Source organism: Schistocerca cancellata, chromosome 2, assembly GCF_023864275.1.
Source record: "Schistocerca cancellata isolate TAMUIC-IGC-003103 chromosome 2, iqSchCanc2.1, whole genome shotgun sequence".
Classification (NCBI taxonomy): domain Eukaryota; kingdom Metazoa; phylum Arthropoda; class Insecta; order Orthoptera; family Acrididae; genus Schistocerca; species Schistocerca cancellata.
The window spans coordinates 665,090,350-665,103,372 of record NC_064627.1 but is presented as its reverse complement, the minus strand read 5'-3'; positions in this window follow the sequence as shown (position 1 = coordinate 665,103,372).

Below are 13,023 nucleotides of genomic sequence, written 5' to 3'. Positions count from 1 at the left end.
GTTCTAAGCACTATGGGACTTAACATCTGAGGTCATCAGTCCTCTAGACTTAGAACTACTTAAACCTAACTAACCTAAGGACATCACACACATACATGCCCCAGGCAGGATTCGAACCTACGACCGTAGCAGCAGCGCGGTTCCGGACTGAAGTGCCTAGAACTGCTCGGCCACAGCAGCCGGCAGCCCTGCGACGTTTATTTTTATAGACAGGTGATAAACATTACAAAGCGACTACAAAATTTCTTACACATCACCAAACACAGTAGAGAGAGAGCTTAAAGAAAAGACTGCTTAAAAATTCAATCAATCTACACCATCAGTTGCCTGCACCAATATTCGGTGATATCAGATGTGTGTGGTATGCCGCGAAACCGTCTGATGACCTAGAACCGTTTATGTACCTAAACCAAGTTTGTTTTGCAGAAAAACACTGAAAAAACATGCTCGTGCAAAAACTCGGCGTTGACTACATGTGCTATATACCACAATAATTATTGTTTTGCATGTTTTTACGATTAGTATCATCCTTATTTATGCAATGCTCCATACATGTCACAAAGGTATGTACAGTGATTTGATTCGATTCAAAATGGTTGTGTATCCTTTATTTCTAATGTCCTTAGAAAAATATTTTGTTTTCCTATTTTTCTGGATAAATATTAAGCAAAAAATAAAATCCTTAAATACTGATAATATGGACACCCATAATAAATCTTTGTTAGTTGCGTGAAAAAAAAAAGGGTAGGAGCAGCGAGGTTCGATCCAGAGATGTTGCGCTTCTGAAACTATACACTTAATGACACTGCTACCAGACTCCTTGCCTGTTAGTGACCACACAATAATATATACATGCACACCAAAAACGTCCAAACCTAGTTGTCTCGAAAACGGTTGAGAGCTGCACCTTGCTCTTTACATAAGTTGAAGACTTAGCCACACTCTACACACCCTGTCGACATGAATTAAATCAGTGAGGCAAGTATGTACGGTCCACTTGTAAGACGAATATGAGTAGTACAGGCGCTTTAGCGCTGCTAACTGAATCACCACGTGTGGTGTAGCAATAACTAAACACCGTTGTTTCTTTCTTTCGGTTAAAATTCTGTTCTCGACCTCGAGACTAAGTAGAATACTGACACAAGTACACAGTTTGTGTATCTATAAAGAGCTCCCGCTGGTGAAGTTTGTGGACGGGCGAAAGGCTACTTCCGGGCGACGATTAGCTCAGGCATTCAGTTAGTCACAGAGTCGAGTCATCAGTAGCAGCCCAGGCACTGTCGTAGCTAGTTCAGTCAGCTCAGCCTCTAGCGCAGAGTTAGTGCCTAGTGACCAGAGCAGTGTACATAGCGGCGACTTGTACTTCACCGGTAATGAGGCTAACATGGACTATTAAGTGAGAGCTTGTACCACAACACCTGGACTAAGTGTTACCTGTCTATGTCCCAGATAGTAGAACACAGGAATAGATCTTAAAGTTCTCTGATCCATCACTTCCTTGCAAATCTTAGAACAATATGATTCGGGTGCCATAGCGGCCGATGAGTTTGACCAGGCCCCGATTTGTCGCGTCGCGTCACCCCTTGCCCGCGACCGCCCGAAGCAGCCTAAACAATGAGCGCGTACTCAGCCGCACGGACAGCCACGTTGACAGGTAAACAGGCCTGTGAACTTCCCCCAGGGGGTCCACAACTCTTCTGTGGATACGTGCGTAGCGAGCACAGGACCCCGAGCTGATGTGGCCTTCCTTCCTTTCCGGGCTGCATACCTTCCCTTTCCGCATCCTTCCCCATCCCCCATCTTCGCCCCCCCTCCCCTCACCTCTGGCTCTTTCCTTCCCTTTCTCCCCATCTGGGAGTATGGTTTGTGCCTACGTCCGGAGACGGACGCTCGAAAATGTAACGCATTCTTCGCCTTCTTTGCTTGTATGTCTTCTTCCTTCCTTTGTTCTTCTCTTTTCCTTACCTCTTCTCTTTTCCTTACCTCTTCTCTTTTCCTTACCTCTTCTCTTTTCCTTACCTCTTCTCTTTTCCTTACCTCTTCTCTTTTCCTTACCTCTTCTCTTTTCCTTACCTCTTCTCTTTACCCTTTTCTCCGCTGCGGCGTTTGAGACTTCTCTTCTTTCCTTTCTCTTTCTTCCTCCCTGTGCGTGTCTGAAGGCCGACCCACGCATTTTTATGCGTAGCCGGTGACGGGGTAACGCGTAATTCCCCGCCCCGGGTAGATTGGTAGGACACGTACGTACCCCCTGGTAATGGCCAGGCCCAGGGAGGGGTGATTACCCGAGCTGATACCTTACGAAAGTGCCGATTGGTCCCTCCGTCCGTTTGTCGGGAGGTGTGACCTGAGGTGTGAACAATCACCTAAGGCGGGAGTGCCCTCAGAGAGGGCCCCCACAAGGGAGGAGGGCGCCATCGGAGACGCCGGTAATCATGGGGGATTCTTCCGCAATGGTTTCCTCACCTTCCACTATGTCTGCTCACAAGCGTAAGTATACTGAGTCTCAGCCACAGACAGTTCTTCCATCGTTGCCACAGTTCCTTCTTGTTTCTCGGTCTGACGAAGGTCACGACTTCTCCACGGTCAACCCTTTCATTATTCAGAAAGGTGTCGACGCAATTGCAGGTCCTGTAAAGTCTTGTTCCCGATTACGGAATGGCACCCTGAAAGGTCTCTGTTGGATTCCTTTCATGTTTAATTTCTTAAATCTGTTGACATTTATGGAATAAATTCCTCTTCTAAATGTACTGTGGCGTTTCTGACTATCTGGGAGGAGACTGAGCAGTGGAACGTGTTACTTTTACACATAAACAAGAACGATCTGTCACACTACTACACTTTAAAGCACAGTTTATATGTAATTCTTATATGTAATTCATGTCACACAGTCTCATACGGAACCTACATCCGCTTTCTTTTATATACTGTGTAACGCCAGAAATGCATATCCTCCTATTTCCATCTATTGTGCTATTATTTTCTTTCCTTGCTTTGTTACCTCAAGATATGACATTTCTGTCTCTTTGTATATTGTAATTGTTTTACTATTTGTATATTTATGTCGATGTATAATTGGTTTGTTTCGTAAATATTATTTGTATTTTTACGCTGGGTCTTGCCTAGGGAAGACTGCTATCGAACGATTACGTCGATAGGTCGTGTGAAGAATCAAAGTGTGTAGGATCTTTGGTAGTGTTAACTCTGCCGCGTGGAGCGCGGGCTGAGCAAAAAGAGTCTGGCTGGAGTAGCGAGTGGAGCAGGTGTGTTGTGTGACGCTCCCGCGAGTTGCCGCGCTTTCGGGGTTTGGCAGCATGTAATTGCGCTCGACTTGCGATGATAGTTTCTGACATGGCGTCGCGGACGGGAAGCATTAGCTGGCGCACATCAAGAGCCCGTTTCGTCTGGTGACCGTGTCGAGAAGAAGGCGCGCCCACATCCAGCTTCTGCAACAGCGACGGCCGACAATGAGTGACTGTCGCCACCTCCTCGATCGACGGCTTCAAACCTTCAATCAACCAACAAGGAAGACTGGACGCACGTAAAGTTCTAGAACTGTATGGCAGACCTCAGCATTTCAAACTGTACCATTTTAGTAACTATAATTACAGCAACTTAGCATGAACCTTTGTTGCTCATTGTCCCAGTTGCATTACCAAGCAGGGTCCCTTCCTTTTCCGGAATGAATCCGAGTGTCGTTGAAATTCAAACGCCAGCATCAATTTATTTCACTGCTTTAATTTCAAAGTTCAGTCATAGCTGGCTACAGTATTTAGATTGCACAAGCACAAATTAAGAGTGCGAGTTTTGTTACTGTATTTTAGTTACCTGTGACTGCAGCTCAGCTTGGTACGTACTAAATTTTTCTATTGTTAATTGTCCAGAATCATTTAATTCAAGTTCAAAGTTAAATCTCTTATTTCTAAATTGCGTAGATTCAAGTAGCTTTTGAAATGATTGTTGAGGTAGTCCAAGACTAACCGTATTTTACTGAATTTCGATGTGCTTCAGAAAGAAAGCTCACTATTAACTTCAGTCCCTAAAGTAACTTTCGATTTTCCGGTTTTATTAATTCTTTTGCTAAATTAAGTCAGTGTGTAGCGAGATTTATTACTTCTGACAAACTTTCAGTTTTCACACTACACGTGTCAACCTTCAGTTGCCACGCTTCTAGTGGTAATTATATGTGTAATAACCTTTCTTTTTCAGTTACTATAGTAATTGTCCTTAGGACTGGCGACCGTGATTTCCCCCAAATCTCAAATACCTAATTACCGCTAGTTAATTGTTAACGTAACGGCTGCACATTTACTTTCTTTATTAACTTTACCCCTTTTCAAAATTAATTCCCACCAGTTTCATTAGCACATTTCCTTCCATTTAGATGTAACCCTTTCCTCCCTCTTTACCGACAGGTTAACTTCGGTGACGATTGCTTTTCCAAAACTCCCATTAGGTACACGCGGTTTCATTTTTCACTGTCATTAAGGTCGGAAAGTGAGGGGGAGGTTACAACTGTATATGATAAGATACTGTTATCCCCCTTCCCTTTTGTGTGAGGATGAATGAGCATATGTATTTCTAGTTGCATGCTTGAGGGTAGCAGACAAGCCTGTCTGCTAGAGAACAGTAGGACCAACGTCGGAACAGGTAGCTACGCTCCCTAAAAGCAAAGAGGTTTCTATCCTTAGTATGGTCCTGTCCGTCCGTTGTCATGTTGGTATAGGAAGCTGCCCCTCTGGCCACTTCAGTTGGTCTTTGTGAGCCACCCTCAGGAAGCACGCTCGGCAGTAGGGCAGTTGCAGTGTGGCCGTGGCGAGCGTCTGAAGTGGTAAGATCTCCGGCTAAGCGCGTGACTGCTAAGTCCGTAGGACAATGGATTTCTTAAGTTCAGCCTAACTGAAAATTTAATCACCTTTATTTCGGGTTTAGGTCTAAAACATCCGATGTTATCTTAAATTGCAGCGCAGTATAATTCTCGTGTGAAGTTCAGATTATTTTCCGGTAGTTGCTTTGTTACTACTTTGTGAGTAAAGTGGATCTACGTGTTGATCAGTAACTCTAACTAAGATCAATCTTAAATGCGAATGCTTGTGTGATTATAACGTCTCGTCTTGACTATATTTTCAATATAGCAACTTTTCTTTATGTTCAGCCCACGTGGGGGTGTACTTTGCGAGACCAGTACCACGTGCTTATATAACTGTTTGACCCATCAGGTTAATAGTAAGACGTTAGTAACCAGTTCAAGGTTTTTCTTTTGTCAATTGCTTTTCGATCTAATTTATTTTAATTATCAATTAGTGTGGAGTTGTACGCTTTGTGTAAACCAAGTTGACCACGTGAAGCATGTGGTGTAATCATCAAAGTAGCCCTCAGCTATTCTTTTTGCGAAGTCTTCACAAAGAGTTAATATGAATTTAGTATACCAGTGTGTGGTAATTACATGACGGACATGATTGTGGTATGAACGTAATTTCTTAGGGTAAAAACTGAATCTGTTGGTTGTGGTTAATTTCTTCTTGCTTATGTTTCAATGTTCTTCGTGTGTTATTTTATGAATGCAGTGTTGTATGCTGTCTCACAATATTGGCTCCATATTTTGTGTGTTCCGTAAGATTACAATCTCACATTTTTTCAATCGTAAATAAGGCACCAGCTCAGTTATAACTCACTTATAATACGCTGAAATTTCAATGAACAATCTTAAAATAAATTTCCAAATATAAACTGATTTCTTTCTTTTTATTTAAATTCTCCTTTATATATATATATATATATAAATATAAATTACCGGTTTTGTATGACTATTAAGATTATCATTAATGTTAGTCTGCTTGGTAAACCTAGACTAAATATCTGATGAAACAGTTGCCCAGTAATCCACGGTTAACGTCCCCAGACAGATCACGGCTTTTAACCCACTTTCATTGTCAATTAGCACCGATTTCAGCATACAAAATTAAAGTTACAACATTACAACCCTGTTGTTAGAAACAGTCAGTGCCCTCCAGGCACAAAAATTGCTGCGTACTTCTCTGCTCCACACCTTCCCTGTCCGGGTGGAGCCGCACCGTACCTTAAATTCCTCGCATGGAGTCTTTTATACACGCTCCCTCGATGGATTGTCTGACCAAGAAATTCAGCACTACCTGTCTGACCAGGGCGTAATGGCTGTTCATAGTTATGAAAAGGGTTGACACGAACATCATTCCAACCCGCACTGTCTTCTTGACATTTGACAAAGTTCAACTCCCATCGAAAATCAAAGCAGGCTATGAGAGAATTTCCATTCGCCCTTATGTCCCAAACCCTACGCGTTGCTATCGGTGTCAGCGGTTCAATCACACCAGCCAGTCCTGTTCCAATCCGGCCAAATGTGTTACGTGTGGCAAGGATGCCCATGAGGGTGCTTGTCCACCTCCATCCCCTCGCTGCATCAACTGTATGGGTGACCATGCTGCTTCCTCTCGAGATTGCCCCGTTTTTAAGGACGAAAAGCTCATCCAGGAAATAAGAGTGAAGGAAAAGGTGTCGACCTTTGCTGCTCGAAAATTATTCGCCAGTCGCCAGCCCACTGTGCCTCAGACAGGAAAATACAGCACTGTCCTTGCTTCTCCTCGGCCAACAAAGGAGGCGGCCATGCAGACTTGCGACCTCACCTTTAGTGCCACGGTCGTCAGATCGGCCAGCGCAAAGATCGCCCGTTCAACCTCACCACTTTCGCCTGCCCACTCTATGGCTCACCCTTCATCGGGTTCTGCTAAATCTCGAGCCCAAAAGTCAGACACCAAGCCTTCCAAAAAAGAGCATACTCGTGAAGAGTTTTTACGTACCGCAACTTCCCAACCATCGGTTCCTCCTTCATCTAAACATCATACTTCTAAGAAGGCTACAAAGAAACCCAGGTCCTCTCCTCCTCCGCCAAGGCGTGTCCCATCTACAGCACCACCTGGCGGAAATCGCCCTCGGCCGTCTTCTGTGTCGCCGAGGCGCACTGCTGGCGGCCGATCAACCGGCCGATCGCTGGTGGCAGGAGCTGCTCCTGAACAACCTATGGATCAGGATCTTCTGCCTTCGGCTGAATGCCATTCCATGCTGTCGGTCGCAAGCTCTGAGCAGTCGTTGAGTTGACAGCAACCTCGGTCACATTCCTCCATTTTCTGTTCACCCTATGTCCATTATCCACTGGAATATCCGCGGCATTCGAGCCAATCGGGATGAATTGTCGATCCTCTTACGATCCTACTCGCCGGTCATCTTCTGTCTTCAGGAAACAAAGCTGCGTCCCCATGACCGCTTTGTTCTCCCTCATTTTCAGTCCGTCCGATATGATCTCCCCTCTGTTGAAGGCACTCCAGCCCATGGAGGACTCATGATTCTTCTCCATGATACTCTCCATTATCACCCAATCCACTTAAACACTTCCTTCCAAGCTGTCGCCGTCGGTCTTTCCCTTTCTGGATACACGTTCTCTCTTTGTACTGTATACATTCCATCGTCCACACCAATGGCACGAGCTGATCTCCTTCATCTTCTTGGTCAGCTTCCACCCCCCTATTTGCTGGTTGGGGACTTCAATGCCCACCACCCGCTTTGGGGATCTCCACATCCTTGTCCACGTGGCTCACTATTGCTAGACGTATTCCACCAAGTGGATCTAGTTTGCCTCAACACTGGGGTCCCTACATTTTTGTCTGCCTCCACGACAAATTTATCTCATTTGGATCTTGCGGTCTGTACTGTTCCGCTAGCTCGGCGCTTCGAATGGTTCGCCCTTGATGATACACAGAGTGACCACTTTCCATGTGTCCTTAGACTGCAGCCTCAACTGCCATATATGCGCCCGAGACGCTGGAAGTTTGCCCAGGCCGACTACACACTTTTTTCGTCTCTAGCGACATTCGATGACCGTCACTTTCCTAGCGTCGACGATGCGGTCACACACATTACCGACGTTATTCTTACAGCTGCGGAACGTTCAATACCACGCACCTCCGAATTGCCCCGGCGCCCCCCAATTCCTTGGTGGAACGAGGCATGCTGTGACGCAATACGTGAGCGGCGACGTGCTCTCCGCATTTTCCGCCACCATCCTACTTTGGCCAACTGTATCCGCTAAAAGCAGTTCCGAGCGCGATGCCGTCGTGTCATCCAAGATAGCAAGAAGGCCATCTGGAAATTCTTTATTAGCTCATTTAATACCTTCACTCCATCCTCGGAAGTTTGGAGTCGGCTTCGACGGTTCTCAGGCGCGCCTAGTTTCTCCCCGGTCTCTGGACTCACTGTCGCGCATGATACATTAGTGGACCCCGTCGCAATTTCTAACTCATTGGGTCAGCACTTCGCTGAGATTTCGAGCTCTTCAAATTACCCGCCAGCGTTTCTCCCGAAGAAACGTGCAGCGGAAGTGCGACCTCTTGCTTTCTCCTCTCAAAATCGCGAAAGCTACAATACTGTTTTCTCCATGCGGGAACTCCAACATGCACTCTCTTCTTCTCGCTCCTCCGCCCCAGGACCGGATGGTATCCATGTCCAAATGTTGCTGCAATTATCAACCCATAGTCTGCGTTACCTCCTTCGCCTTTATAATCGCATTTGGACTGAGAGTACTTTTCCCAGACGATGGCGGGAAGCTATCGTCGTTCCTGTTCCGAAACCTGGAAAGGACAAACATCTCCCCTCTAGCTATCGCCCCATTTCTCTCACGAGTAGTGTCTGTAAGGTTTTGGAGCGTATGGTGAATTACCGTTTAACTTGGTGGCTGGAATCCCGCAGTCTTTTAACACCTGCCCAATGCGGATTCCGAAAGCATCGTTCTGCAGTTGACCATCTTGTTGCTCTCTCCACTTACGTCATGAATAATTTTCTCCGGAAACGCCAAACAGTAGCAATATTTTTTGATCTGGAGAGAGCATACGATACCTGTTGGAGGACAGGTATCCTCCGCATACTGTTCTCTTGGGGCTTTCGAGGTCGGCTGCCCCTTTTTCTTCGCGAATTTATGGCAGAGCGCACATTTAGGGTGCGGGTGAACACTGCTCTCTCCCGTACTTTCTCCCAAGAAAACGGGGTACCTCAGGGCTCCGTGCTGAGTGTTGTACTGTTTGCCATTGCCATAAATCCAATTATGGATTGTCTCCTTCCTGATGTCTCGGGCTCCCTCTTTGTGGACGATTTTGCGATCTACTACAGCTCTCAACGGACCAGCCTTCTTGAACGACGTCTTCAAGGATGTCTCGATCGCCTCCACTCTTGGAGCATCGACACCGGCTTCAGTTTTTCTCCCAGTAAGACCGTTTGTGTCAATTTTTGGCGACGTAAGGAGTTTCTTCCGCCCTCCTTACATCTAGGTCCTGTCAACCTTCCGTTTTCAGACGTCGTTAAATTCTTGGGTCTTATGTTTGACAGAAAACTGTGCTGGTCCTCCCACGTTTCCTATCTTTCGGCTCGCTGTCTGCGATCGCTCAACACCCTCCGTCTCCTGAATGGTACCTCCTGGGGAGCGGACCGAGTGGCCCTTCTCCGCCTCTATCGTGCCTTAGTGCGCTCGAAATTGGACTACGGAAGCATTGTCTACTCCTCTGCTCGGCCGTCTATTCTTCGGCGTCTCGACTCTATCCACCACCGTGGATTACGGTTAGTGTCTGGACCTTTTTACACCAGCCCTGTGGAAAGCCTTTATGCTGAGACTGCTGAACCTCCGCTGTCCAATCGGCGAGCAGTCCTTCTGAGTCGTTATGCAAGCCATCTGTCTTCCATGCCTGCTAATCCAGCCCATGACATTTTTTTTCGACGCCTCCTTTGATGTAGGGTATGCAGGCCGCCCCTCCTCCCTACTACCACCGGGAGTCCGCTTTCGTCAACTGCTCCATTCTATTTCCTTCCGCTTTCCTAAAACCTTCTTGACGACTTGGGGTACAGCACCGCCTTGGCTCCGTCCCCGGATCTGCCTGCTCAGAGACCTGTGTCGATTTCCCAAGGATGGTACCCCTTCACTTGTTTATCGTCGGGCATTTGCTGCTCTACGTGCACAAATGACGGACGCCACATTTATTTACACCGACGGCTCGAAAACATCGTTAGGTGTAGGGAGTGCCTATATTGTTGGCGACACCCCAAATCATTTTCGGCTTCCCGACCAGTGTTCAGTTTATACTGCGGAGCTTTACGCTGTTCTCCAGGCTGTCCACTACATCCGCCGCCATCGGCAGATACGGTACGTTATCTGCTCCGATTCTCTCAGCTCTCTCCTCAGTCTCCAAGCTCTTTACCCTGTGCACCCTCTGGTCCACCGGATTCAGGACTGTCTGCGCTTGCTCCACCTGGGGGGCGTCTCGGTGGCGTTCCTCTGGCTCCCGGGACACGTTGGTATCTGCGGAAATGAGGCGGCCGATATTGCAGCCAAGGCTGCAGTCTCTCTTCTTCGGCCAGCAATTCAATCGCTTCCCGTCGCCGATCTCCGGAGCGTTTTATGTCGTCGTGTTGTTCATTTATGGCACGCGCATTGGTCGACACTTTCCCACAATAAATTGCGGGACGTGAAAACTCTTCCTTGTGCTTGGACGTCTTCCTCCCGAACGCGTCGTCGGGAGGAGGTAATTTTAACTAGACTCCGGAAAGGACACTGTCTTTTTAGCCATCGACATCTTTTAAGCGGCGATGCTCCCCCACTCTGTCCCCACTGCTCTCAGCTGTGGACGGTAAGACACCTTTTAATTGAGTGCCCCTATTTTAATCCGTTACGCACCCGTCTACAGCTGTCGCCTGATATATCGTCAATTTTAGCCGATGACACGCGCTCGGCCGATCGCGTTCTAGAGTTCATTCGTGCCAGTGAAATGACGTCAGTCATTTGAAGTTTTTTTTTGGGACAACCAACCACCTTCTGTAGTGGATTTTTAAGCCTTCCTTCTGCTTTTAGTTTCTCCAATTTTATGACTTTCGTTCCCATTGCTGCTGGTTTCCGTTTTCGGTTTTTTACTGCTTCCTAAGTCACAGACCGGGCGCTAATGACCATAGCAGTTTTGCGCCCTAAAACCCAAACAAAAAAAAAGGCATGTGAACTTAGTGACGTCTTGACCTAGATGTCTTGCTCGCCACAACACAACGTGTTACATGTGTGGAAAAAAAGGCCATGTCCAAGTCGCTTGTTTGCAATAACACAAAAACGCAAATTTTGCCCGCTCTCAGAAAAAATAGCCTCGTGCATATGCATTGAACGTTGTGTTTTCCAAACCTAGAACGAGTTCCGTCAAATATAAATTAAGATAGTGCCTCCTCGCTCTAGTGCCATGGGATGACGTTCCAACAAACTATTTGACTCATTGTGCATTGCTGGCCGTTTCAGTTACACACAGGTGCTTCAGTAACTTTGCTTAATTGTGCCACGTACGAACAGTTAGTCTCACCACGCCTTTCTGAATTTAGCTAGCACCTCACTGCTTCCAAGAGACAGGAAGTTCCAGTGCTCGGACAGTGTAATTTGCCTGCCACTTACAGATCTCACACCAGGACAGCGAATTTTACTGCGTTGAAATAGACAGTGAGAACAGTTTCGGTTTAGGTGCCTTTGATTTGTTTGACCTTAGCATCTACGACAATGTATTGCCAGTCTCTGCATTAACATCAAAAGATAATGTCGCTAGCTTTTTTAAAAAATTTCATGAATTATTTTCAGAAGGAATTGGAAAAGCAAATAACTTCGTAGTGCTTGTCACATTGAAAGACAACGCGCAGCCTAGGTTTTATCGGGCCCGCCCCATTTCAACTGCTTTAAGAGACAAAGTAGCCAGTGAATTGAAATAATTCCTCCCATCCAAGCTAGTCAATGCGCAAGTGCTCTCGTTTTGTTGCCTAAGCCATCTGGTCGCATTTGCATTTGTGTTGACTTAGTCTACTGTCAACACACAGACAGTAGTTGACATTTATCCATTACCTCGCCCTGAGGAACTCATGGACAGGTATGGTGCAGGACGTGCGTTTTCTAAGATAGATTTACGTGATGCCTACTTGCAAATGCCATTGGATGAAGAATCATAAAGAGTGTTTGTTGTAAATACGCACTTAGGACTGTTCAAATATTTGCGTTTGTCCTTCTGCAGTGCTTCCACACCCGCCATTTTTCAACATTACTTGGAACAGCTGTCTGCTAAAGTGAAAAGAAGGGCTCTGATCACTATGGGACTTAACTTCTGAGGTCATCAGTCCCCTAGAACTTAGAACTACTTAAACCTAACTAACCTAAGGACATCACACACATCCGTGCCCGAGGCAGGAATCGAACCTGCGACCGTAGCGGTCGCGCGGTTCCAGACTGTAGCGCCTAGAACCGCTCGGCCATCCCGGCCGGCTGCTAAAGTGACATTTTGTTCGAACTACCTTGACGAAATTGTCTCAGGTCGTACACCAGAGGAACACATTGCCAATTTGCGTACTCTTTTTCGAGTGTTGTCAGAAGCAGGATTAAAGTGTCGTCTCGAACAGTGTGGCTTTTATCAAAGTGAGCTACAGTCTTTAGGTCATGTGATACAGTCAGGGTGTGCACCCCCCTCCAATCTGATTTGCTTGCAATTCGTGACCTTCCTCTTCCTCACAGTGTATCTGAACTGCAGTCAGTACTAGGCAAGATTACGTACTACATTCGGTTCATACCGAATGTTTCTCAGATCGCGGCTCCATTTTTCACTTTAACTGGAAACACACTCGCAAAAAAGGAGAAAACTGACGATTAATGCAAGCAAACAAGCAAGAACAAGACACTCGACGTCAAACAACGGTGGTTGACCGCGGAATGAGGGCGAATGTGGCCGGAGTGACCTTTATATGCCCTCTGCCCACTCCACCCACCACTTCCCCCAGAGAGCCTGTAGGAACTGCAGAATGCTGGTCTGAGCACGCTTTACAAGTTTGTGCCGGTCTGCGAACACGGCCTGTGTCCTGCTGGTTGCGGGTTTTTTGCTATTCGACAAAACCGCACATAATATTAACTCTGCATTCAGCAAGATTAACTCTGCATTCAGCTTT